Source organism: Piliocolobus tephrosceles, chromosome 17, assembly GCF_002776525.5.
Source record: "Piliocolobus tephrosceles isolate RC106 chromosome 17, ASM277652v3, whole genome shotgun sequence".
Lineage (NCBI taxonomy): Eukaryota > Metazoa > Chordata > Mammalia > Primates > Cercopithecidae > Piliocolobus > Piliocolobus tephrosceles.
The window spans coordinates 5,290,868-5,318,282 of NC_045450.1; the positions used below are offsets into that span (position 1 = coordinate 5,290,868).

The 27,415-nt window shown below is 42.8% G+C and overlaps 2 pseudogenes across 1 annotated transcript in view; both read left to right on the top strand.

The window, feature by feature from the left end:
• Positions 1–27,415, top strand: part of LOC111551723 — a 370,929-nt pseudogene that overhangs the window by 12,793 nt on the left and 330,721 nt on the right. The window lies entirely within an intron of this gene.
• On the top strand, positions 123–20,201 carry LOC111551722 (annotated as a pseudogene).

Below are 27,415 nucleotides of genomic sequence, written 5' to 3' on the forward strand. Positions count from 1 at the left end.
TGCCAGGTGACCCCCTGTTTAATCCCAGACAGAGGACAGGGAAGTGTGTAAGGGAGGAGACCCTCATCACCGCCGTTGACTCTGTAAGGCATATGGGTTTGTGCACGTGTGTGAGCACGGGCATGGCTTCTCTGAATTTCCACGCTCGAGGTGTTTGTGCACAGTTCGGCTTGCCAGGTAAAATCCAGGAGGTCCAGTGAAACCTGAATTTCTCATTAACCATTTTTTTTTGGTGCAACTAGATCCCATGCAATATTTGGGACCTACTTACCCTAAAAAATGATTTGTAGTTTATCTGAAATTCATTTTATCTGAAAAATGATTTGTAGTTAACTGGCATCCTGTCTTTTTCACTCGCTATGTATGACAGCCCTGTGGGGGAGGTTATCAGTGTGCATTTGTGAGTTACCATGTGAAGGACTCTCTCCAAGTGTCTGCAGGTGCCAGGATGGAGATGGACAGAGAAGATCCTCTTGGGTTGCTTTAGTGGCCTCTAGGGGCTGTGGGGTTGGACACTTCAGCCTCAGGGGCCTGGGCCGCACTGTCCAGCACCTGCCTGCTCCCGTCTTCTCCATGGGGGCTGACTTCCCTGCCATCTCTCTCCAAATACGGTGTCAAGAGCTATCCCTTCCACCCCCATCTGAAGCTCGGCTGCCCAGCCAGACAAGATGGCATACAGCACGCAGACGGCTGCAAAGCTTTCCCCAGCTCCTTCTGCAAGGGGCCTGCAGATGAAACAGCAAACCCTCATCCTCACCGCCTCCCCCTTCCAGAAAACCCAGGCAACAGCCACCTCTAAGTGCTGCTTTAGAAGCTACTCCCTCCTGGTAATTAAAGCACCCCAAACAAATACAGCACTGCATTTGCGCTGTAAGCTTGTTCCCATGCACGCAGCCAATTGTCTTGGATCCGCCCGTGTGTCTGATTCATCAGGGCAAGGGTTCTCCTCTCAGGTGCTTGCAAAGAGCTGCTTAATTTTCATCTGAAAGACTCTGTCAGGCCCAGCTTTGGAAGAAAGCCCTTTCTCCCCCTTTAGCAAATTCCGTGTCATTCATTTTTTTTCTTTCTTTTTTGAAACAGAATTTCACTTTTGTTGCCCAGCCTGGAGTGCAATAGTACAATCTTGGTTCACTGCAGTCTCCGCCTCCCAGGTTCAAGTGATTCTTACTCAGCCTCCTGAGTAGCTGGGACTACAGGCACCCACCAACACAGCGGCTAATTTTTTTGTATTTTTAGTAGAGAGGGAGTTTCACCATGTTGCCCAGGCTGGTCTCGAACTCGTGACCTCAGGTGATCCACCTGCCCCGGCCTCCCAAAGTGCTGGGATTACAGGCATGAGCCATCACGCCTGGCTGGAATTCTGTGTCGTTCTTAATACTTATCATGACTTCAAGCATCCAGGACTCTGTCCCGGGTATCCTGAGCCTGAGGGTGTGTGTATGTGTGTCCAGCTGGCTTGGAAGTTGTTTACAGGCATGCTGAACTTGGCCTGTGAGTCCATGGCAGCATCACGTGGGAAGTACCACCAAGGAACCTCATTCTGTGCTTTTAGGATATAATTTCTATTTAGTCATTTACTGAATCTGTGACAGACAGGGTCTCAATTTCTTGCAAGTCCTGTACGAGGTGGGTGCTGTGATTATCCACCTGTTCACTTGCTCTCTCTGGCCCCTTTCAGGCTCTTGCACTTCTTTTGCTCTTGCCTGCCACAGGGCCTTTGCGCATCCTGCTCTTTCTGCCTGGAAAGATTTTCCCTCTCCCTGCCTCTTCAGCTGGTCGTGGTCTCATCTGACAGTGGAGTCCCCACATCCTCAGGGACACCTGGCCGCAATGACTCAGTCACAGCAACCCCCTGTTAGCTGCTGTCATAACACCAGGTGCTTCTCTGTGGTAGACACTAGCTCAGCTACAGCTTCCTAGTTCTGTGTGTGATCCTTCCCCTTCAAGACTGGTCACCGGGAGGGCCAGGGCCATGCCTGTTCCTGATTCTCACCTGTGTCTCTGGTGTTTAGCATATGCTTATCTAGAATTTGATTAATGAATGAAGTCATACCCATTTTACAGATGAGAAAGTTGAGGCTCAGGAACATTATGTAACTTGCTCAGTATTAGATGGTGATGGTTTGAAGCCACCTGGCTGGTGGCTGGGTGCACACTCTTAACCACTTCACTATCGTTCTTCTCTCACTGTAGTTCTCCAACAGCAGGAGTGAGAGACAATTTAGGACAGGTGTAACCAGAATCCCAGGGGTTATCCTAGAAGATAGTGTCAGGAACGTACTTGTCTATGGGCCTTCTTACTGTATTGCATAAAATACCCAGTTTTTCTGAATTGCCTTTAGTAAAGACCTTAGCAATATTTGAAGCACAGCTGTCAGTAGGAAACGGTGGATGTTTACACTGTTTTTAAAAGGAGTCCATGTTGTGTTTACCTTGTGGTCTTCCATGCCCCTCTGATCTTCTTTAGCTTCAATTATGGAAAATTAACACCTCTTCTCTTGACTGCCTCTCTCTTACCTGTTCAGTTTCTTTTCTGTGTTTGAGATTGCTTAGAATTTTTCCCCAGTACTACAGCCTGCTTCCCACCTCCTCCCCCACCCAGCTTGTTCTGAATTTTGTCAACAACAGTTCCAGCGTTTAGTGAGGGCGGGATTGAACAGAAGACTTGGAAAAGGATGAAAGGTGTGTGAAAGATGAAGATACCTAATGGGCAGGCAGTCATCAGGGTTAATTCAAAGGCTGGAAGAAGGACTGACCTGGAAGACTGGAAATGTCTTTGAGCTGAAGGTCATGTGCAGGTGGAAGGAAGAGGGTGAGCCTTTTGGGGTGAACTGCAAGTATTTGATAAGATCCCTGTCCCCATGGTTAGGGAAGTCTTGATAAGCATCCTTAATGTGATGGAGGGATTAAGGAACCCCTGGCTATACCTGCCCAGCATGGCAGTAACATGACACAGCCAAGTTATTGATTATTGGTTGCCCAGCTGTCAGCAGCTCCACATCTTCTGTTATAGCGGTAATTTGCATTAGTTATCAATGCCAGTTTTGACTTTCCTAGTCAATACAGTGTTCTGAGAGTGGTGACTAAGGCTGAGCACTACCCATAATCATGAGGATTACAGAGGCAAGTCCCCTTGCCCAGCTACCTGCAGGTGATGAGCACCCTAGGGAAATCATTCAGTTCTTTGGAGGACCCCGAATAAATGCTCAAGTCCATCTGTTCTTCTGTTCATCTGTCCTTCCTTCCTTCCTTCCTTCCTTCCTTCCTTCCACCCACCCACTTACCCATCTATCCACCCACCCATTCATCTATCCATCCAACCCACTCTCTTATGCACTCAGCTATCATCCACCTACCCACCCACCAACCCATCTATCCATCCACTCACCAACCCATCTATCCATCCACTCACCCATGCATCTATTCACCCATTCACTCATCTACCCATCTGTCCACCCATCCATCAATCCATCCATTTATCTATCCCTCCACCCACCAACCCGTCTATCCATCCACTCACCCATGCATCTATCCGCCCATTCACTCATCTACCCGTCTAGCCACCCACCCATCCATCCATTTATCTGTCTCTCCACCCACTCAACCATCTCTTCACTGACTTGACTCAACTATCCATTCATTCATCCACCTGCCCGCCCACCCATCTATCCATCCACCCATCTGTCTATCCATCCACCTACGTGTCCATCCATCTGCTTGTACGTCTGCTCATTTATTCCACAAAGACTCGTTAACCACCCTACTAGATTCTGGGGAGGTGCCTGCTCTAGTAATTGAGAACACGGTCTCTGGACTGTGATTCCCTGGGCTCAAAATGAACTGCCTCCTAGCTAGCTGCTTGGGTAAGTTATAGAAACTGTGCTTTGATTTTCTTATCTGAAAATTGGCTATTAATAGCTTCTACTCTTGCAGATATAGTGAGGATTAAATAAGATGTCACATTAAAACTGCATCATCGACACTCAATAGAGATTAGGTTTTACCATTTATTATTATTCTTGGCAGATGCTGCAGATAATGTGGAGAGCATAGGAAAGACACATGTGTGAACAATTAGTGACATACGGGTGCTAAGTTCTGCAGTAGGGGAAGGTCAGAGAGCCATGGAGAGGGCCTGACCCAATCCTGAAGGCTCAGAAAAATGTTCCCAGTGGAACTGCTGTTTTAGCTGAGACTTGTGGGATGGGTAGTGGTTGGAGATCCCAGAGAGAATGTGACCAAGTTAGGGAAAAATTGGGTCCTGGCACCCATGGCAGAGTTGAGTGATCCAGTCCTTCTGTCTCTTATGGCTGAAAGTCCACCAGATCTGGGAATGTCGAGTTGGGGGAGGGGGTTGACAATGGCCATGACCTTCACCTGTCCTCACATGTCCTCTGTGTGTCTGCAAAGCCTCTGCCTCAGTCTCTTTTGGAAAGTGGGATTGGAAACCACATCTGCTTCCCTCCCAGGACTTCTAGGAAGACAAGATCAGATGGCAGGTGAGAGCTCTTTGAAAATGAAAGCATTCTACTATTTGAATGTAAATGATTATTCTTTGCCTGTCATGTTTCTTAATCTGTGAAATCATACTGGACCTCGAAGTTGTCTATTAAAAAAAGTAGCAAAGTGGCTGGGCATGGTGGCTCGTGCCTGTAATCCTAGCAGTTTGAGAGGCCGAGGTGGGCGGATTACTTGAGGCCAGGAGTTCGATACCAGCCTGGCCAATATGTGAAACCCCGTCTCTACTAAAAATACAAAAATTAGCCAGGTGTAGTGCCATCTGCCTGTAGTCTTAGCTACTTGGGAGGCTGAGGCACAAGAATCGTTTGAACTCAGGAGGCAGAGGTTGCAGTGAGCCGAGATCGCACCGCTGCACTCCAGCCTGGGTGACAGAGAGAGGGTCTGTCTGGAAAAAAAAAAAAAAAGGGCAAGGTTAACACTTCCTCTGTCTCTTCCCTGGAGGAGGCAATTTGTCAAAGATTGTTGTTGCATTTTACACACAGGGAAATCTAAGGAAGGTGTGGAAATCAGGCCAGGACTCCAGACTCTGGACTCCCGGTTTACAGGGTCTTAAATGGGGGAGCCACTTTGGGTTCTTTCTACAAGATTGCTTTGTAAAAAAACCAAGAAACAAACAAACAAAAAACTCAAAAACAAACAAACAAAACCCAGCCCTGACCTAAATATTCACAAGGGACCTTAGGCAGTATCTACAAACAAAAGTGAGTGGTGAGTGGGATCTGTCATCTTTACAACAAAGCCCCAGAGTTGAAGCAAGTGGAAATATCTCTAGAGACAGAGATTTGGGCAGGTTTTGCCAGTCACAAGCTGTGAGAACCTGGGCAGGTTTACCTCTCTGAGCTTCTGTGACCTTGTAAACTAGGATGCATTGCACTAAATGTGCAGGAGGAATCCTAGCCTCCTCCTGTGCACAAGGCTGGTTTCTTCCCATCCTTTTCCTTGTTCTTCCTCTCTCCTCCTCTCCAAGAGATGAATACATCTGGACTCAGTAGGGACCTATGTTTGCAAAAGCTCGCAGGTGATTCTCATGCAGCCAACCTGGCTCTGGCGCTAAGTTCTTAGACACTTTTGGAGGCATATTTACTAGTGAGGAAGGTCACTATGTGTTAAAGGCATGATTCATCTTCCATTCCTTTCTTCCATGAAGCAAGGTGCACGGGTCGACTGAGCTGGGAGAGTCTGCAGGTCTGCAGTGTTAGCCTCCCCCACGCTTCCTTCCCTCCCCATTCCTGGTGTGCTGTACTTTGTCTTGATTTTCTGCACTCTGCACCAAGCCAGGAGATGGTAAGATCTCAAAAAAATCGTTTTTTTGGGAAATGGGATCCAGAGGGTTTTTGTTGGCTTGCTTGTTTGTTTGAGACAGGGTCTAACTCTTTTGCCCAGGCTGGAGTGCGGTGGTGTGACCTTGGCTCACTGCAACCTTGACCTTGTGGGGTCAGGTGATCCTCCCACCTCAGCCTCCTGCGTAGTTGGGACTAAAGGGGCACACCACCATGCCCAACTAATTTTTTTCCATTTTTTGTAGAGATGAGGTTTTACCATGTTGCATAGGCTCATATCAAACTCCTGGGCTCAAGCCACCTCGGTTTCCCAAAGTGCTGGGATTACGGGCATGAGCTGCTGTGCCTGGCCAGGTTTTTTTTTTTTTTTTTAATTTTTATGAAAAATTTTCAATATACATAAAAGTAGAGAGACTAGTTTAATGAGCTATCATATACCCATCACATAGGTTTAAAAACCATTAACATTTGCAATATTTACTCCATTTGTTTTTCTGAAGTATTTTAAAAATAGTTTACAGTGGTTATGTAATTGCATCATGATGTTCACCCCTACATAATTTACTTTCCCTCTAAAAACATGAGGGCATTTTTTACAGGATCATTGTCATACCTAATAAAATTACTAGTAGTTTCTTAATATCCTCTAAGATCAAGTTGACATTCAGATGTCTCATCCTCAAAATGTCAGTTGTGATCATTTTTTTCTTTGAGCAAAGATAAGAAGATCTCAAGATTTAATGACAGAGATTCCATGTTAGCCCTGATGTCTAAGCTCTGTGGTCCATCGTGGCTTTACTTGAAAGTCTCAGGCTAGGTGCGGTGGCTCACACCTGTCATCCCAGCACTTTGGGAGGCCAAGGTGGGCAGATCACGAGTACAAGAGATCAAGACCATCTTGACCAACATGGTGAAACCCCGTCTCTATTCAAAATACAAAAATTAGCTGGGTGTGGTGGTGCGCACCTATAGTCCCAGCTACTTGGGAGGCTGAGGCAGGAGAATTACTTGAACCCGGAAGGTGGAAGTTGCAGTGAGCTGAGATCGCAGCACTGCATGCCAGCCTGGGTGGCAAGAGCGAGGCTCAAAAAAAAAAAAAAAAAAAAAAAAACTCTCTCACTGTGGTCTTATAGTAAAAGGACGCTCCTATGGGGAGGAGGGGTGACCTTCAGGGCAGGGTTCAAGCATTCCCGGGGCTGGCTCTGATCCCGATAAAGCCCATTGTCATGAATGAATGCTTTCCTTGCAGGTTAGTCTAAATATTGGGAAATAGTGCATGTGGAGTGTCCTCGTGATGCCTGGGACAGTACTGAATATTTATAGGTTTCTTTTGGTACCTTTTTTTTTTAGTGTTTTCCATAGTTCCATGTTTCTACAACCCTTAGGAACATCAGAATAATGTGTGTGTGGGTGCTTATTAAATAAACCAATTCCTGGAGCTCACTCCCAGACACTCTGATTAGGAGCCCAGCTAGGACCTATGTTTGCAAAAGCTCCCAGCTGATTGTCTTGCAGCCAGCCTGGCTCTGGCTCTGGCTCTGGAAACTGGTTTGGGAACTCGTCTTTGGTGCTATTCTGCTGAAACTTCAAGTTGGCCTCTTTGACTCCGTCTTGTATTGTCATCACTTGTATTCAGGTCTGTTTTTCCCCTGAATTGTAAACTCCTTGATGTCTGGGTCATTTCAGCTCGTGAGCTGAGCTTTCAGTGGGTGCTCAGTGGAACAGGTGCTGAATGGAGTCAGGCTGTAGGGAGGCCCGTGTGTGTTGGTAAGTGAGAGACAAAAATCATTTAAAAAAGAATCTTGTTACCCTTCAGTTGTGTTTGCCATGAGTTCATGTGATTTACTCTAGTGGAAGCCAGTGCAGCTTAAGTGGAGGTCTTGCTCTGAAATGGAGCCAGGTTATGGATGAGCAGAGCTGCCAAAAGCATTTTGGATGAAATGTTTCTGTGTCAGCCTCAGTTGATTGAACTCAAGATTTCACTCCCATTTAACACCACGTGGGGGCCATTCTGACTTCTGCGGAGGGGGTATGATCAGATCCTCTGTAAATGTGGAAGTGAGGAGGCTGGGCATGGTGGCTCACACCTGTAATCTTAGCACTTGGGAGGCTGAGGTGGGCGGCTCACTTGAGGCTGGGAGTTTGAGACCAGCCTGGCCAACATGGTGAAACCCCATCTCTACTAAAAATACGAAAATTAGCCGGGCATGATGGTGCACCTCCTGATCCAGCTATTCGGGAGGCTGAGGCAGGAGAATCACTTGAACCTGGGAAGTGGAGGTTGCAGTGAGCTGAGGTTGTGCCACTGTACTGCACATCAGCCTGGGTGACACAGCGAGACTCCATCTCAAAAAAAAAAAAAAAAGTGTATGTGAGGAACCTGGGATTGAGCTTGGAGATGTTGGGGATGGAGGTCCTTCATGTACTGAAGAAAAACCTTGAGATACTAATGCTGGAGGAAGAAGCATCATCCTCAGTTTCTACTAACTCAACCATGCATGAAATGGGGACTTGGTATCTGAGAGAAGAGCCTCTTTTTAGGTCTTCAGCCTTGATCAAACCATTTCTGAATTCCTCATTGACATATAATCAGTGCTATGAGTGGTACCGATTGGATAATCTTTCTGTCATTTCCTGTGCTAGGAAGAAAAATACATGTACAGTCAACTTCCTTGAGGGTTCTTTCTTTTGCATCAGGATATCTCAAACTCCTGCCCTTAAAACACCTGTAAGAGAATCATCTGGTTTGCTTGTTCACTCTGCATACAGACCCTTTAGAATCAGAATCAGAATCCCTGGGGCTGGAACCACAAAATGAAATGACATTTCAACAAGTTTGTCATCACTTAAGAGAGAATAGTTGAGTATTTGGATACCTATGATACAAAGTAGATTAGAGAAGAATGATTTGATTATTTTAAATGATGTGTTTTTAAAAATTTAATACATGAAAGGCTGGGTGCAGTGTCTCACGCCTGTAATCCTAGCACTTTGGGAGGCCGAGGTGGGTGAATCATTTGAGGTCAGGAGTTAAAGACTAGCCTGGCCAACATGGTGAAACCCCGTCTCTACTAAAAATACAAAAATTAGCCAGGTGGTAGTGGTGTGCGCCTGTAATCCCAGCTACAGGGGAGGCTGAGGCAGGAGAATTACTTAAGCCTGGGAGGTGGAGGTTTGGTGAGCTGAGATTGTATCACTCCACTCCAGTGTGGGTGATGATTGTCCATCACCAAGATGGATTCTGAGTCCAAATATTAATATTAAGGACATTGTTGACATTGTCTCAAAAAATTAATGAATACAGAAAAGTACAAAAAGGGAGAGAAATCACCCCAATTCTCACAACCCCAAGAAATAAACCTCCTTAATATTAAGTGAACAGCAAATAAAGTCATTGCAAAATCTTTACTCCTTTTGCTTTTTGTCAGCACTGACATTGGCCTTTGCAGTCTGTTGACTTCATTCCGCCCTTGCATTCCTTTTGCTGTTTTCTTGAGGTCATCGTCTTCTCATGCCAGCCATGTCTTGCAAGTCTATGTTTGAGTTTAATTCAAGGAACCAGATAGCATGCCAAAGCCCATTGTTTAACCAACACCAAAACGGGTTCTGAGTCCAAATATCCATATGAAGATAACACCCATTGTGGTCTTGTACATTTTGTTGCCTTCCCGGGATAAAGGACATTGGTGACCATTTGTTTCCTCTGGAGTGGTTGATTGGTCATGAACTTCCTGGTCCAGATAGTTCCTGTGTCATTCATCATGGTGGTTGATCCTCGGGTAGTTAGGGAGGAAAATAAACAAGAAGTTTTATATTTAAAACCACATGTTTCAATTTTAGATCTGATTGACTTAGTAAAGGGCATTAGCACGTCTACTTCCTACAATCTCTCCCATTACCTCTGGAAACTAGTTATTTCTAGGTTGTTTTATGTTGTTAAGGTTGACCACCTTTTCTTTCTGTTCTGTAATCATAGTCCTATTTTTAAATGGATTCACCTCTCATCACTAGCCTTTTGTCATGGTCATTCAATTCACAAATTGCTTATTTTTTAATTTCTTGGCTGACTAAATTTTATTATGAATGCTTTTATTAAAAAAGCTCAGAAGTACTGTATTCTCTAAGTTCTTGAACATGTCATAGTATCTTTTGCCTATTTTGATTGGTGGATAATTTAGCTGGCTATAAAATTCTTGGATTACACTCTATTTCCCTTAGAAATTGTAGACACCCATCCACTGACTTATTTCACTGTGCTTTCTGTTTTTTTGAGATGTAGTCTCACTCTGTCACCCAGGCTTGAGTGCAGTGGCGTGATCTCGGTTCACTGCAAGCTCTGCCTCCCGGGTTCACGCCATTCTCCTGCCTCAGCCTCCTGAGTAGCTCGGACTACAGGCACCTGCTACCATGCCTGGCTAATTTTTTTTTGTATTTTTAGTAGAGACAGGGTTTCACCGTGTTAGCCAGAATGGTCTCGATCTCCTGACCTCATGATCTGCTGGCCTTGGCCTCCCAAAGTGCTGGGATTACAGGTGTGAGTCACCGTGCCCAGCCTCATTGTACTTTCTACTAACCCCCTTACCCTGGCCTCTTCCATCTTGTCTTTTTCTCTCCCAGTAGTTTCTTCATGAAGAGGCCATGTGCTATATTCCGTGAGATATTTCACACTCAAAGAAGACTTCTTTTATACTCTTTTGATGATTTGGGAATCACTGTCTTGATTTATAAGGGAGTTTATAATAAATACTGTAAAAGAAACACTTAATGTATTTTGAGACATTAGAGAAGGGAGGAACCACTTCTGTTAATATTTGGGGTTAGCAGGGAAGGCTTAGTTAAGAGGTAACATTTGAACTAAGCCTTGAAATAAGGGAAGTATTTGGACATGCCGTAATGAGGAGGGAATAGAAGCAAGGCATGGTGCTTAATTTTATGTATCAATTTGACTGGGTTACAGGGTGCCCAGATACTTGGCTACACTTTATTCTGGGTGTGTCTCTGAGGGTATTCTGGATGAGGATAACATTTAATTGGTAGACTGAATAAAGCAGATTGTCCTCCCCAATGTTGGTGAGCCTCATCCAGTCATCCAACAGGTAGAGTAACAGAGAATTTGCTTTCTTTACCTGGTTATATTTAAATTGGGACATCAGTCTTCTCCTGACTTTAGATGTGGACTCGAGTTGGAACTGTATCATGGCTGTCCTGGGTCTCCAGCTTGCTGACTGCAGACCCCAGGACTCCTTAGCCTCCATAACCATGTGAGCCATCCCTTACAACAAATCAGTCTGTCTCTGTCTTTGTATATAGCTCTATGTCTATCTCTGTGGTATTTCTCCGGAGAACCTAGAGTAATACACAAGGTTATCTTAGAGAAGAGGACGCCCCAAGGAAAAGCATGGAGGCAGAAAAGTGCAATGAGAGTTTGGGAAAACTGGGGTCCTGATGGGGAGTTTGGATTTCACTCTGTGTGGCATGGAGAATCCTTGAAAATATTCAAGAGGTGAAATTGTATTTGTGGAGAAACACCAGGAGTATGTGAAAAGAAAAACACATATTCCATTTTAACTCCACTGAAGGGGGCATCAAAAGGATGCCCTGGGGACATCGGTTGGAGGGTGGTTGAGGCCATATCTGGAGGATCTTTACTTCTAGGCTGAGTCTGAAGTTATCTTTTGGGGGAGTGGGAGATCATTAAAAATCTTTGAGCTCCACTCAAGAAATGGTTTTGCTAACAATGGCAGGGTGATGGTGGTGGTGGTGGTGGTGGTGGTGGGGAGCTGGTGGCGTGAATTCTAAGTGGGTTTCTGCTGTTCTAGCCGAGAAAGGTGGGGAATGGACTTTAAGTAGAATAATACAGATCTGGGAATCAACTGCATGGAGGAGGTAGTTACAGGTGATGAGATGGCTCCAGGACAAAGTTTGGTAGAAGGAGGAAAGGTATTAGGCTGGTACAAAAATAGTTGCTATTTTTGCCATTAATTTTAAGGGCAAAAACTGCAATTACTTTTGCACCAACCTAATAGGATGCAAACTTTAGAGTCATCTGCATCACAGGGATTGATGAAGATCAACAAAGTTTGGGAACACAGGAAAGGAGCAGCGAGGGTAATGACTTGAGGGCATGGCAGGGATGATCAAGGTATTTCTTGTTAGCACGTGGAGACTTAAGCATGATTATATGTTAAACGCCTGGCACATACATGGTGCAAAATATTTATGAGTCAAATGATGAGTGAAGGTGGCGAGTCATAGGAATTCCAAGGGAACGGGTGATAAAGGGAGGTCTCAAATGAGGCACAAGTGGAGAAGGTAGCTTGGGAAAAGGAGAAGGATGCTTCCCTTTATAGGATGGGAAAGGCAGAGGAAGAGGGTCAAGATAGAGTGATCTAGGGGTGAGGTGGAAGTGAGTTGAGAGAACTTAACTCTGAGTGGGCTCTGAAACCCCTAGGGATGGGTTTGGGGGGCTTTCCAATACAGAAGAGGTTTAAAGTCAATTGTTATAGCAAATACGGTTCGGAATTTATTTGTGAAGCTTAAAAATATTGCTGAACAGAAGTGAAGTCTACCCTAGAGTTAGACGGTGAGATTATTATTATTTTTAAAATCTTTTTTATTATTATTATATTTTAAGTTCTAGGGTACATGTGCACAACGTGCAGGTTTGTTACGTAGGTATACATGTGCCATGTTGGTGTGCTGCACCCATTAACTCGTCATTTACATTAGGTATATTTCCTAATGCTATCCCTCCCCCCTCCCCTCTCCCCACAATAGACCCCGGTGTGTGATGTTCCCCTTCCTGTGTCCAAGTAATCTCATTTTTCAATTCTCACCTATGAGTGAGAACATGCAGTGTTTGGTTTTCTGTTCTTGTGATAGTTTGCTGAGAATGATGGTTTCCAGCTGCATCCATGTCCCTACAAAGGGCATGAACTTATCCTTTTTTATGGCTGCATAGTATTCCATGGTGTATATGTGCCACATAGAAACAAAAAAGTTTGAAGCAATTTAAAAGAGAAAAAATGGTGGGAGAGTTGAAATATCACACAATAGTAATAGAGTCAAAGCTGTCAGTGTTCACAGATTCATGCTTAGGGATGATATGTTGCTTGAGTTTTCTTTTTGTTCATACCAATTTACAACATTTAGTATTAAATGAAATAAAACAATAATAAACACTTTTTTGTTAAACCACTTTTTTTTTTCCAAGACAGAGTCTTGTTCTCTCACCCAGGCTGCAGTGCAGTGATGCAACCTTGGCTCACTGCGACCTCCACCTCCCGGGTTCAAGCGATTAAGCGATTCTCCTGCCTCAGCCTCCCAAGTAGCTGGGACTACAGGTGTGTACCACCATGCCGAGATAATTTTTTGTATTTTTGGTAGAGATGAGGTTTCTGCAGGTTGGCCAGGCTGGTCTCCAATTTCCTGGCCTCAAGTGATCTGCCCACCTCGGCTCTCAAAGTGCTGGGATTACAGGCGTGAGCCACAGTACCCGGCCAACACCAATTCTTTTCAGTTTTTCACTATTATATTTTGAGGTTCAATCCAAATTGATTATCACATCAAAGCAATGAATTAAGTTTACTATTAAATAGAAAAAAAAGACAACTATAATGACCTAAATGATGGTCTGTTATGCTTTAAATATAAAGAATCAAATCAAGTAAAATATGTCATTCCAATATGTCTTTCAGCTATTATATACAACATCAGTAAATTGATTACAGCAAAACTTCATCCACCCAGTTTATTTGAAATGATTAATTTAAATTGTATTGGTCTATATCTACTTGTGTTAGTCTATGTCTACTTTTATTTGTATATGCTCAAGTGTAATCCTATGAAAGCTACATCCTATGTGATTTAGCCTCAGAGCACCCCAGATTCAAAGAATCCCAATGCAAATCCTCATTCCACTCTTTGCCTAAGGCTCTTGAAAAACTTAAAAAATATCCACAAAGAGCTTCTCTATACTTATTTTTAAATTTCTTGGCTTCTCCTATTCACTAATATCTCAAAACTGGTGGAGTTCTCACTTTACCACCTCAGAAGACATTTCTTCCTTCTATTTATGAGTTCATCTCCAAAATCTTTCACAATCACCTCTTCTCCCATTTCCTCTGCACTTAGCCCTTTCTCCTAAAGTTCTTCAGCTAGTTTCATCCCTCACCACCACTATTCTAGACTCCTGAAGTGAATGTTGAACACGTAGTCTCTCCCACTCTGAGAACATTTTTCTACATGATTCATTCTGATAAGGGTTGTGAGACAAGGTACGTACATTGGAGAATCAGAATTGTTTTAAAAGGGCAGAGACCAAGTTGACACTTGATTGAGCAGGGGAAGAAAAAGGCTGAGACTTATGAATCCTATCACCTAGGTAACACTATAATCTTAAAAAATAGTGTTAGAAAATGCCCATGGGAATTTTCTTTTAAAGTAAGTCCATATGAGATGGTGAGATTATTTAGTGGAACTACCAGATCCATGTTGTGGTTCTTTCCAGTATCATTCAGCAGTCCTTGGACAGTTGCAAGGCAAGTCATCAATGCGGTGTGGAGATTTTCCAGGTGGGTGTCGTTGAAGGCAGGGAAGAACAAGTTTAGGAGCGTATTACAAGAAGAAGGTGACTGTGAGGTCCAGGCTGAGCAGGAAGGTAAAGCAAGAAGGAGACATGAGATTGTAAAGAGAAGTTTAGAGGGATGAGGAGGCAGAATGGGTGAACAGTTGCAGGATGTAGCTAGAATGGTGATGTCAGATCTTGGGGCCAGAGAGCTTTACAGTGATGATGAAGATCAAAGAGAGGGCATTAGAATCAAGCTATAAAGAGCCACTGTTTGATGTCAGGATGTGAGGATGCTGCAGGTGGATGTCTGCTCATTGATGGTGAGAACGTGGTCACCCTGGCCCTGCTGGGTCTTTGCTAAGGAGACTGCGCTCTGTTCTTGGGGCCGTTTTCATCACCTGATTAGAGCACTGGTCCCTAAATGGTGTTCTTTGGACCATCTGTATAAAATGTTCATGGGTCAAGAATAAAATGGAAAAACAGAAAATGTCACAGAAATGTGCCCGTTGATGAAAGTCCACCTACTTGTCCTTTTTGGAGGATTGTTCTTTATTCTGAAATTGTGTATATTCTATTCTATTAAAACATTTTTGTATTTGCATATGTTTTTCTCTTTTATGAAACGCCATGGGGTAGAAATTTGTAATGTATCCATTTCTCCTGTCTTCATGCATTGCAGTGTGATGGGGGAGGGGATGTGGCTAGTACTGGCCAACAGGCTGGGGGCAGAAGTGCAGTGTGAGACTTCTATCCTGGAGCATTTAATTCCTAGTACAGGGCTCTCTAGCATTCTTCTCCCTCTGTTCCCTGGTTGGTGATACTCGAGGTGGTGCAACCCCCATTAGCTTTAGTCTTAGGGTGAGTTTGATGGGAAACAGAGCACCTCACACCTCCCTGCAGATGTAGCATGAGTGTGAAAAACAACTTCTGATGTTTGAAGTTACCAAGATTTAGGAGTTGTTTGTTATTGCAGCAAAACCTAACCTATTCTGACTGATCATGATGGAATTTCTGTGTGTGTGTGTGAAAAACTGGTAGTTTAAAAAAGTTCCTTCTTACCAAAAAGAAAAAAAAATAGCAACCTTATGTTGGTTCTCAAATTAAAAAAATATTTTTACTGGTTTATAAAATAGAAAAATCTGAGAATCTGTAGCTTAGAGAACTACAGTGTGGGATGTCTCTAAAGACCAGGTTATTTTATCAGCTCCTCACACCACTTTATAGAAGCTTAGCCAAGACTTGGACTATTTCAGTCTTTTCCATTCCACATTCCACGGACTCTTTAAGAGACATTGATAAAACAGTGCAGCCATGAACCACCCTAACTCAATCCCCCTTTTACTGCAGAATGAGCTTCTTGCTACAGTGATACTTGACCCCCTTAGATATATTCTGTACTAATTATATTAAAACATGACCAATGCTTTTGCTTTGTTGCCCCCCAAATTAAACACCTTAATCATGCGAACACAGAGAATTGGGTTTAGTGTGACTGGTTCCCAACTGTCAGTAAAAACATAATTAGATTATATTTTTCTCCAGTTCAAATAAAAGAAAATTGACAATAAAATGCTGATCAATATGTGTACCTCAGGCGGTAGAGCCTGCTTTGAGATGCAGAAGTATTTGTTTTTTTTTTTTTTTTCTTTAGATCTATATTCTTGAGTAAACAAAAAATCCATCTCTCTTTCCTAGAGGGGGAAGACTTTCAGAGCTGGACTTGGCAACAGCCTGACTATCAGAGGCCGAATTAAACAAATAGGTGCCTCCCTGGAGTGAATGGTGCATTTCTCCTGTTGGGGGGACCGTGCTTTTATGGTGGACTTTGCTCTCTGTCTTGGTCTCCGGATGTGTGTATCTGTGGGTGGATGTCTGCATGTAAATGGCAGTGTATACCCGTGTGGGTGTGTACAAAATTCCCATGTGAATCTCAGCTTTGTGGGGATCATGGGGTCTTGAGCCCAGCAGATGCCATTTGAAGAAAAATCACTTGACTATGAGACAGAAAGAATGGAAACCACATCCTAGCTCTAAAGGTACCAGGCTGATTAAAAAAACAAAACAAAACTGGATTTTCTTTGTTTTGGACTCTACCTGCTTCCAAATGACATTTCTGTTTCCTATGAAATGATTAGAATGAAAGAGATCCCAAGCACGAAGGAGCAGATACTGTGTGATTCTGTGTATGTCAGGGTTTCAGCTGCGACCCTGCTGACATTTTGGCTCAGCAATTTCTCTGTTGTATGTGTGTGGGCTCCCTGTACATTCTAGGATGTTGAGCGGCATCTCTGGACTCACTGGATGCAGTAACACAACTTCTCTCAAGTAGAGACAACCCCCTGTGTCTCTGGATATTGCCTGATGTCCCCAGGGGGCAAAATAGCCCCCATATGAGAACTGCTGCTTTCATAAAGTACAATGTTAGGTGGAATTGGTGGAGGCTGTTGGTTGTCAGGGGTTAGTAGAGATGGAAGAGACCTCAGGAATATTCTGGGAGGGGCTGTAATGTTCTTTTTCTTGAACTGGGTGTTGGTAATATGGAGATGTTCAGTTTTTTTTTTTTGAGGCAGGATCTTGCTCTGTCACCCAGGCTGGAGCACAGTGGCACTATCATGGCTCACTGCAGCCTCTGCTTCCTGGGCTTAAGCAGTCCTCCCACCTCTGCCTCCCGAGTAGCTGGGACTACAGGCATGTGCCACCACTATTGCCTAATTTTTTGTTTACTTATTTTTTGTAGAGATGGGGATCTCACTATGTGCCCAGGCTGGTCTTGAGCTCCTGGGCTCAAGCAATCTGCTCACCTTGGCCTCCCAGAGTGCTGCGATGACAGGCATGAGCCACTGCGCCTGGCCAGTATGTTCAGTTTGTAAGAAAATTACTGTGTTGACCTCTTATATGTGCACATTTCTTTTTTTTTTTTTGAAATGGAATCTCGCTCTGTCACTCAGGCTGCAGTGCAGTGGTGCAGTCTTGCTCACTGCAAGCTCTGCCTCCCGGTTGTCTGACTGGGCAAGCACCTTGATCGGCCTCATCCTGTAGCCTCTACTAGAATGAAGAGCACTTTTTTCTTTACCTGTGAAAATGTGTTGTGCTGCGTACCTACAAGTGCAATTTGTGTTAATTCTGCAAAATTTGCCATATCACTATGCCTGTATTCTTAACATTTTTCTTTTGAGAGATTTTTCAGCAAATCATCTTTAGACTATGTGCAACTGGAAATTTACTTAGAGTCAACAAAAAGTACAGGAAGGTCAGTTCTTAGTCAAGAGTTAGGTTTTCAAAGACAGTGGAGAAAGTAAAAAATCTAGTACAGTCAAGATTATACTTGCAAATCCCCCCATCATTCATAAAGTTTAGCAGTCAGTCTTACTGTGCGTCACCAAGTTCAATCTGCACTTCTTCCCCCACAATTGGAGCAGAGGGTGATTTTTTTATGAGCAACTGATGAAGTCATTTAGAGGGTGTTTCCAGTAGGAGCCACGTGCACTAGAGACCAATCAATGTGCCTTCATGGCACCATTTCTGCCTCTCTCCCTCTTTGTTCTTGCCAAGTACCCATAGTTCATTTTCCATAGATTAAAAGAGCCCGAGTTGGGCCTATACCTAGGAGTACAATTGCTGGGTTGTTGGGTAACTCTACCTAGAATTGTTTAGGAAGTTGTCAAACTGTTTCTCACAGTGGCTACGCCATTTTAATTCCCACCAGCAGTGTATGAAGGTTCTAGTTTCTCTACATCCTCACCAACATTTGTTATTTTCTGTATTTTTTTCTTTTTTTTTGAGACAAAGTCTTGATCTGTCGCCCAGGCTGGAGTGCAGTGGCGCAATCTCAGCTCACTGCAATCTCTGCCTCCCAGATTCAAGTGACTCTCCTGCCTCAGCTTCCTGAGTAGCTGAGATTATAGGCACCTGCTACCACGCCTGGCTAATTTTTGTATTTTTTTTTACTAGAGACAGGGTTTCACCATGTTGGCCAGGCTGGTCTCAAACACCTGGCCTCAGGTGATCCACCCACCTCGGCCTCCCAAAGTGCTGGGATTACAGGCATGAGTGCCAGGCCAGTTTTCTGTATCTTTGATTCTAGCCATCCTTATGGGTATGAAGTGGTATCTCATTGTGGTTTTGATTTGTGTTCCCCTGATGATGAATTTCATTGAGCATCTTTTCATGTGCTTATTGGCCACTTGTATGTCTTCGTTGGAGATGTGCCATATTTTCATATTCAAAAATGAAAGCACAGGTCCACACAAAACTTGTACACGAATAATTCAGTAGCATCACTCCTAATAACCCAAAGAGGGAATTAATCCAAATGCCCATCACCAGATGAAGAGATACACCGAATGTTGTCTACCCACACAGTGGAATATTATTTGATCACAAAAAGGAGCAAAGTACTCACATATGCTACAGTGTGGATGAACCTTGAAAACAGATGAAAGATCACATTGTACATGATTTCATTCAGATGGAAATCTATAGAAATACGAAGTGGGTTAGTGGTTGCTTCTGGCTGGTAGGGGCATGGGAGGATAGGGGCTGTTAGCCAAAGGGTATGAGGTTTTTTTTTGAGGTCATGAAATGTTCTAAAATTGACTGGTAATGTTTGTGTGTATTTCTGAATGTATTAAAAACAATTGAAATGTAAAAAACGCAAAGAAACAAACAGCCCAAGTTGCAGTTTTATTCAACACTTGATGGGCTTTAAAAATAGATTCCAGGCTGGGCTTGGTGGCTCACACCTGAAATCCCAGTGCTTTGGGAGGCTACGGTGGGAGGATTGCTTAAGGCCTGGAGTTCCAGGCCAGCCTTGGCAACATGGCAAGACCCTGTCTCTACCAAAAAAAAAAAAAAAAAAAAAAAAGGAAAAATAAGTAGCAGCTGGGTGCAGTGGCTCACGCCTGTAATCCCAGCACTTTGGGAGGCTGAGGTGGGCAGATCACCTGAGGTTAGGAGTTGAAGATCAACCTGGGCAACATGGTGAAACCCTGCCTCTACCAAAAATATAAAATTTAACCTTTTAGTACTCTGAGCAGCACCATGGCGGTTGTTAAGAACAAATGCCGTATGAGAAGGTGGCAAAAAGGGAGTTAAGAAGAAATTAGTCAATCCATTTTCTAAGAAAGATCAGTATGATGTGAAAGCACTTGCTATGTTCAATATAAGAAGTGTTGGAAAGATGCTAGCCACCAGGACCCAAGGAACCCAAGTTGCATCTAATCGTCTCAAGGGTCTTGTGTTTGTAGTGAGTCTTGGTGATTTGCAGAGTGATGAAGTTACATTTAGAAAATTCAGGCTGATTACTGAAGATGTTCAGGGCAAAAACTGCCTGACTCACTTCTATGGTGTGGGTCTTACCTGTGACAAAATATGTTCCATGGTTGAAAAATGTTCAACAATGATTGAAGCTCATGTTGACGTCAAGACTACCGATGGTTACTTCTTTCATCTGTTCTGTGTTGGTTTTACTAAAAAACGCAACAATCAGATATGGAAGACCTCTTATGCTCAGCACCAATAGTCCGCCAAATCCAGAAGAAGATGATGAAAATCATGACCTGAGAGGTGCAGACAAATGACTTGAAATAAGTGGTCAACAAATTGATTCCAGACAAGATTGGAAAAGATGTAGAAAAGGCTTGCCAACTTATCCTCTCCATGAGGTCTTCATTGGAAAAGTAAAGATGCTGGAGAACCCTGTGTTTGGATTGGGAAAAGGCATGGAGCTTTGTGGTGAAGGTAGTAGTTCTGGAAAACCCACTAGGGACGAGACACATGCTAAAGTTGAATGAGCTGATGGATATGAACCACCAGTCCAAGAATCTGTTTAAAGTTCAGACTTATAATAGTGGCAAATAAAAAGTCCTATTTGTGAAAAACAAACAATAAACAACAATGAAAAAAAGGAAAATTTGCTTGGTGTGGTGGTGCATGCCTGTAATCCTAGCTACTCAGGAGGCTGAGGCACGAGAATCACTTGAACCCCGGAGACAGAGGTTGCAGTGAGGCAAGACTGCACCACTGCACTCCAGCCTGGGCAACAGAACGAGACTGTGTCTCAAAAAATAGAAAAAAATGTATCCAGGCTTGGTGGCATGCACCTGTAGTCTCAGCTACTCTGAAGGCTGAGGTGGGAGCATGGCTTGAGGCCAGGAGTAGTATGAGGCTGCAGTGAACTATGATTGTGACACTCCAGCATGGACTGCAGAGCAAGACCCTGTCTCTTATACATACACACACACACACACACATACATACATACATACCCAGGCTCTACCTCCGGTGATTCTGACTCAGTAGGGCTGGATATTCCCTAGAGATCCTGCTGTTCAGCCTGGTCTAGGATCCACTTTTCATTGGGAACTGAGACACTGGCTGTGAGTGTTCTGTCCTGAGAAGTAGAGGTCATGGTGACGCAGGTTCAAGCCTAAGGAGAACTGACTGTGCGTTAGGTATTATGCTGAACATCATTTCTTACTCTCACAGCAACGTCCTTAGAAGGTCGATGATATGTCCTTGCTCTACAGATGAGGAACTTATCTTTCAGAGGAGTTTACCTTGTTCAAAACTTATTCTTCCTGTTGGAAACTTTGTACCCTTTGACCAATATCTTCTATCCCCTACCTTTCCTCCACCCCAGCCCCAGATAATCACTGTCCTACTCTCTATTTCTGTGAGTTCAACTTCTTTAGATTCCACATATAAGTAAAATCATGCAGTATTTGTTTTTCTGTGCCTGGCTTATTTCCCTTAATACAATGTCTTTCACGTTCATTCATGTTGTTGAAAATGACAGGATTTCATTCTTTTTAAGGGTTAATAGTATTCCATTGTGTTTACATAGTACATTTTCTTTATCCTTTCATCTGCTGATGGACACTTAGGTTGATTCTATATCTTGGATATTGTGAATAGTGTTGCAGTGAACATAGGAATGTAGAGATCCCTTTGACATATTGACTTTAATTTTTTTTACTCTATACTTAGAAGTTGGCTTGCTGGATTATATGCTTTGAAATCTATAGCACAGCAGGGTGATTATAGTCAATAATAGTGTATCTTTCAAAATAACTAAGAGGGTACATTTCAAATATCTCATCATAAAAATTGTCAGTAAATTAGGTGATGGACATGTTAATTAGCTTGATCTAATCATTCTACATTGTCTACACATATCAAAACATCACATAAGTGTGTACAATTATGATTTGTCCATTAAAATGACATTAGTTAACAAAATAAGTAAGTTGTTCAAAGCCCCAGTTGGGATCGATGGAGCTGGGACATGCGCTGAGGCTGTTGCTTTCAGGCCCACGGAGTCCATGGTCCACGAATGTTGAAGCCCTACCTGAGATGTCTACTGAGATCGGTGTAGGAATTCAATGTCTCAGAATCATCTCATCCTCCTGGGCCCACAAGTCGGTGACTGCTGCCTCTACCCCTGACCCTACTGACCTGAAATGTGGCCCCTGCTTTCATTTCCAGGAGCATACACCACTTACACCAAGCATTGATGGATTTTGTTGACTTCGTTTGAGATGTGGGGCCATGGAGAGGGTCCCATGATCTTTGCTTGGTGTTGGCCAACTCATTGACTTCTCTCCTTTGACTTCACCCTTCCCTTTTCTACTCACCTCCTCTGTCATGGATTACTCTGGGAATTCTGAGCCCTGGTTCCTTTATTTTGCAGTTAACCTTCACTCTTCTCTGCAACTAATCCCAAAAGTATGTAGTTGAGCTGACTGCAGGGTGCTTGACATGCAAGAGACTCCACAAATGGGATTCAGCCTCTGGAAAGTGGTGGTAGTTTCAGATTTATGTGGATGTTACTTTGTTTTCCCCTATAAAATATATTATTTAAACTGTCAAACTCTTGGCTCCTGGATGCAGTCCTTTGCTGGTGGCAGTGGGCTGGATACTGCCACTGGGGAGAAATGCTGCACACTTAGAGAAAGAGAAACTGGTTCTCTTTAAGAGGCAGAGAGTGGTTTCCAGTGCCAGTTTGTTTGGAGGCAAAATGGCTGCTGTATTAAAATTGCCCAAACTTGGGCTGATCCCTTGTGTGTTTAGAGCTCAAAGCCACGATTGCTTTCATTTTTTTTTCTTTGGTGGTAGGTTTTCCATCCTTTTGCTTGGCAGGTTTCTGCTAATACCTTCAACCTCAAGAGTTCCATTATACAGACACTAATAGCGCCTACTATGTTCATCATTATATTATCTCCAATGCCTGACATTGAGTAGGTCTGTAGTGCCTACTCTATGCCAGGCATTGGAGAAAATATAATGATGAACAAGATAAACATGGCACTTGGAAAAGAAAGTCTAGTTCCCACTCTCAGCCCACGCCAAAGAGAGGCCAGAATTGGACTTCCGAAGATCTCAGATGCCCTTGCATCATCTCCCTGAAGAGGGAAGGTGAAGCTTTGGTGTCTGAAGAGAATTTGGCTGGACAATCCCCAAGGTTTGGAACGATGGGAAGAAGCTGCCGTCTGTGTTTAAGGTGAGAAGCGGGGGAGTGGCTGGATCTCAGAGGAAGGCAAGTTTAAGAGAAGGTTTTTGTGAGTTCCTTTGCTTAGTGGAGACCTGTTATAGTGAGGGTCCCTGGGGCTGAGCCTGTGGGTCAGTGGAATGATGCCGTGAGGAGGGTCTTCTTATAGCAGATGGCCCAAAAAAGGTTGATGGATCATGAACAGCTGGAAGAATGGAGAGTTCGGGAGACGTAGTTCCTACCTGGCTTTCCAACAGTGTGTAAGCTCAGAATTCTTACATAAGCCCATGGAGAAGGGAAAGGAACGCTGGTAACGACAAGATTGAATTCTCCACCTGCCAGGCATCTAGGGACTCAGAGCAGATTTAACTGAAGTTACAGAAATAGGAATGTGACATTTCCTACATCCGGGTGTGCTGAAGCAAAATGTATTCCCTCTCTGGTTTGTGGGGAAGGAGAATGCTAACAGACAAGACTCCAGGTTTTCGCTCTTAAACCTGGTGCCTAGAAATACAGTTTCTACTGGATGTAGACAAAAGCTCCATATAGACATATCCATCACTGCATCTCTGATGCCTTGTGTTCTCCCTAATTTTCCCTGTAACCTGCAGAGGAAGAAAGTTCCAGCATGACTTTTGGCCTCCCAAGAGTGAGTTAGGTGACCAAGTGGGGTTGCTCATGCCTGTAATCTCAGCCCTTTGGGAGGCCGAGGTGTGCAGATCACTTCAGGCCAGGAATTGGGGACCAGCTTGGCCAACACGGTGAAACTGTGTCGCTACTAAAAATACAAAAACTAGCTAGGTGTGGTCATGGGCCCTGTAGTCCCAGCTACTCTGGAGGCTGAGGCATGAGAATCGCTTGAACCCAGGGGGCGGAGGTTGCAGTGAGCCAAGATTGCGCCACTGCACTCTAGCCTGGGTGATAGAGTGAGACTCGGTCTCAAAACAAAACAAAACAAAACAAAACAAAACAAAACAAAACAAAACAAAATCAAAGAAGAGTAAGTTAGGATGAAAACTTCAAGTCTCTCTTTCGTATGTCTCCTCCCTGGTGAGCAGAGGAGTTGACTTTATTGGCAAGACTGAGGAAAAGGTGACTGTATTTCTGCCATGTTCACTTATTAGTGGATGGGTTATTTTGCCTAGACTATGACCACAGGGGCCACCTCTAAATCCCTTGCATAGGCACCAGGCTTTTTTAGGGCAAGCAGGACAGGTAAGATCTGCCTCTGTCAGAGCCAGCCAGGTCTACTTACCCTCTGCTTCCCTTTCTGCCTGTGACTGAATGGGCATGTCAGGGTCTAGCAGGGGACCTGGGAGGAGGAAGCCTCATTAACTTCTATTCTGCAGCAATTGATGGCCACCCAACTTGAACAGTGGGGGCTTATCACCTCATGTACTAAGACCGGAGATAGCTAGGTTGGCTAAATTAGTAGCTTGAGATGTTAGATTTTTCATTTGAGGTTTCTGTGCTGCTATTGCCTTCTGCTCTTGGTCACAGAGGCTGCCACAATCCACATGTCAAGTCCTCGTGTGACAACATCCAGAGACAGCAAGGAAGAGGTACAGTGTATTCTTGCATGTTTCTTAAAAATTTTTTTGATAGAGAATAATTGTACACATTTATGGGGTCCATGTGAGATTTTGGTACATGCATACAATGTGTAATGATCAAATCAGAGTCTTTAGGATATTCATCACCTCAAATGTTGACCATTTCTTTGTGTTGGGAATATTTCAAATCTTACTGCTATTTAGAAATATATAATAAATTAATTTATCAGAATATAAAATCAACGTACACAAATCAGTAGCAGTGCTATACACCAACAGTGACCAGGCTGAGAATCAAACCCTTTTGTAATAACTGTAAAAATAAAGTACTTAGGAATATACCTAACCAAGGAGGTGAAAGACCCCTACAAGGAAAACTACAAAACACTGCTGAAAGAAATCATAGGTGATACAAACAAATGGAAACACATTCCGTGCCCTTGGATGGGTAGAGTCAATATTGTGAAAATGACCACACTGTCAAAAGCAGTCTACATATTCAATGCAATTCCTATCAAAATACCATCATAATTCTTTATAGAACTAGAAAAAACAATGCTAAAATTCATTTGGAACCAACAAAGAGTCTACATAGACAAAGCAAAACTAAGCAAAAAGAGCAAATCTGGAGGTATCACAGTACCCAGCTTTGAACTATATTACAAGGCTATTGTAATCAAAACAGCATGGTGCTGGTATGAAAATAGGCACATGACCAATGGAACAGAGTAAAGAACCCAGAAATAAGGCCAAATACTTACACCCAACTGATCTTTGACAAAGCAAACAAAAATAAAGTGGGGAAAGTACACCCTATACAACAAATAGTGCTGGGATAATTGGCAAGTCACATGTAAAAGAATAAAACTGGATACCCATCTCTCACCTTATACAAAAATCAACACAAGATGGATCAAAGACTTAAATCTAAGGCCTGAAACCATAAAAATTCTAGAAGATAACATTGAAAAACGCTTCTAGACATTGGCTTAGGCAAACAGTTCATGACCAAGAACCCAAAAGCAAATGCAAGGAAAACAATGATAAATAGATGGGACTTAATTAAACTTAATTTAGTGGGAGTGGGATTGCTAGATAATATGGTAGATGTGTTCTTAGTTTTTTGAGAAATCTCTGTACTTTTTTTTCATAATGACTGTACTAATTTACATTCCCACCAACGATATACAAGAATTTTCTTTTCTTCACATACTTTCCAGCATTTGTTGTGCTTTGCCTTTTAATAATAGCCATTCTAACAAGTGTGAAATGATAGCTCATTGTGGTTTTGATTTGCATTTCCATGATGATTAGTGATGTAGAATATTTTTTCATAAACGTGGTGATTTGTATATCTTCTTTTGAGAAATGTCTGTGTATTTTTTTTGATAGTTTCTTTTACTCTGCAGAAGCTCTTTCATTTAATTAGATCCCATTTGTCAATTTTTGCTTTTGTTGCAATTGCTCTTGGTATCTTTACCATGAAGTCTTTGCCCGTGACTATGTCCGGGATGGTATTGTCTAGGTTGTCTTCCAGTGTTTTTATAGTTATGGGTTTTACATTTAAGTCTTTAAGCCATCTTGAGTTAATTTTTGTATATAGTGTAAGGGAGGGGTGTTGTCTTTTCACTCTGTTGATTGTTTCCTTTGATATGCAGAAAGTTTTTAGTTTACTATAATCCCATTTGTCTGTTTTTGTTGCTTGTACTTTTTAAGTGTTAGCCATACAATCTTTGTTCTCAAGCGTTTCTCCTGTATTTACTTCTAGTAGTTTTGTAGTTGTGGTTATTACATTTAAGTCTTTAATCGATTTTGAGTTTATTTTTGTATGTGATGAGAGATAAGAGTCTAGTTTTATTCTTCTGTGTTTGGATATCTAGTTTTCCTGGCACCATTTAATGAAGAGGGTGTCCTTTATTCAATGTATATTCTTGACACCTTTCTTGAAAATCAGCTGTAAATATGTGGATTCATTTCTGGATTTTTTAGTCTGTTTCCTTTGTTTTTGTGTCTGTTTCAATACCAATACATGCTGTTTTGGTTAATATAGCTTTGTAGTATGTTTTAAAATCAGGTAGTGTGAGGCTTCTAGCTTTGTTTTTTTTTTTGCTCAGTATTACTTTGGCTATTTGGGGTCTTCTGAGGTTCCATATGAATTTTAGGGTTTTTTTATTCGTGTTTCTATGAAGAATATAATTGATAGGGATTATACTGAATCTCTAGATTGCTTGGGGTAGTATGGTCATTTTAGCAATATTAGTTATTCCAGCCCATGAGCATGAGACACCTTTCCATTTCTTTGTGTCCTTTTCATTTTATTTTATCAGTGTTTTGTGGTTTTCACTCTAGAGGTTTTTTTTTTTTTTTTTCATCCTTGGTTAAGTTTATTCCTAGGTATTTTATTTTTGTAGCTATTGTAAATAGAATTGCTTCCTTGATTTCTTTTTTAGCTTGTTTGTTACTGGTATATAGAAACATTACAGATTTTTGTATGTTGATTTTGTGTCCTGAAGCCTTACTAAATTGTACATCTTTTTTTTTTTTTTTTTTTTTAAATGGAGTCTTGCTCTGTTGCCCAGGCTGGAGTGCACTGGTGCAATCTTGGCTCACTGCAACCTCTGCCTCTCAGGTTCAAGCGATTCTTCTGCTTCAGCCTCCCAAGTAGCTGGGATTACAGGCACCTACCACCATGCCTGGCTAATTGTTGTATTTTTAGTAGATACAGGGTTTCACCATGTTGGCCAGGCTGGTCTCAAACTCCCAACCTCAGGTGATCTGCCCACCTTGGCCTCCCAAAGTACTGGGATTATAGGCGTGAGCCACCATGCCCAGCCTAATTTATCCATTTTAAGAGATTTTTGGTGGCATCTTTAGGTTTTTCTGTATACAAGTATAAGATTATGTTACCCGCATAGTGAGATAATTTGACTTCCTCTTTTCCAGTTTGGATGCTTTTTATTTCTTTCTCTTGTCTGATCGCTCTGGCTTGGATGTCCCATACTGT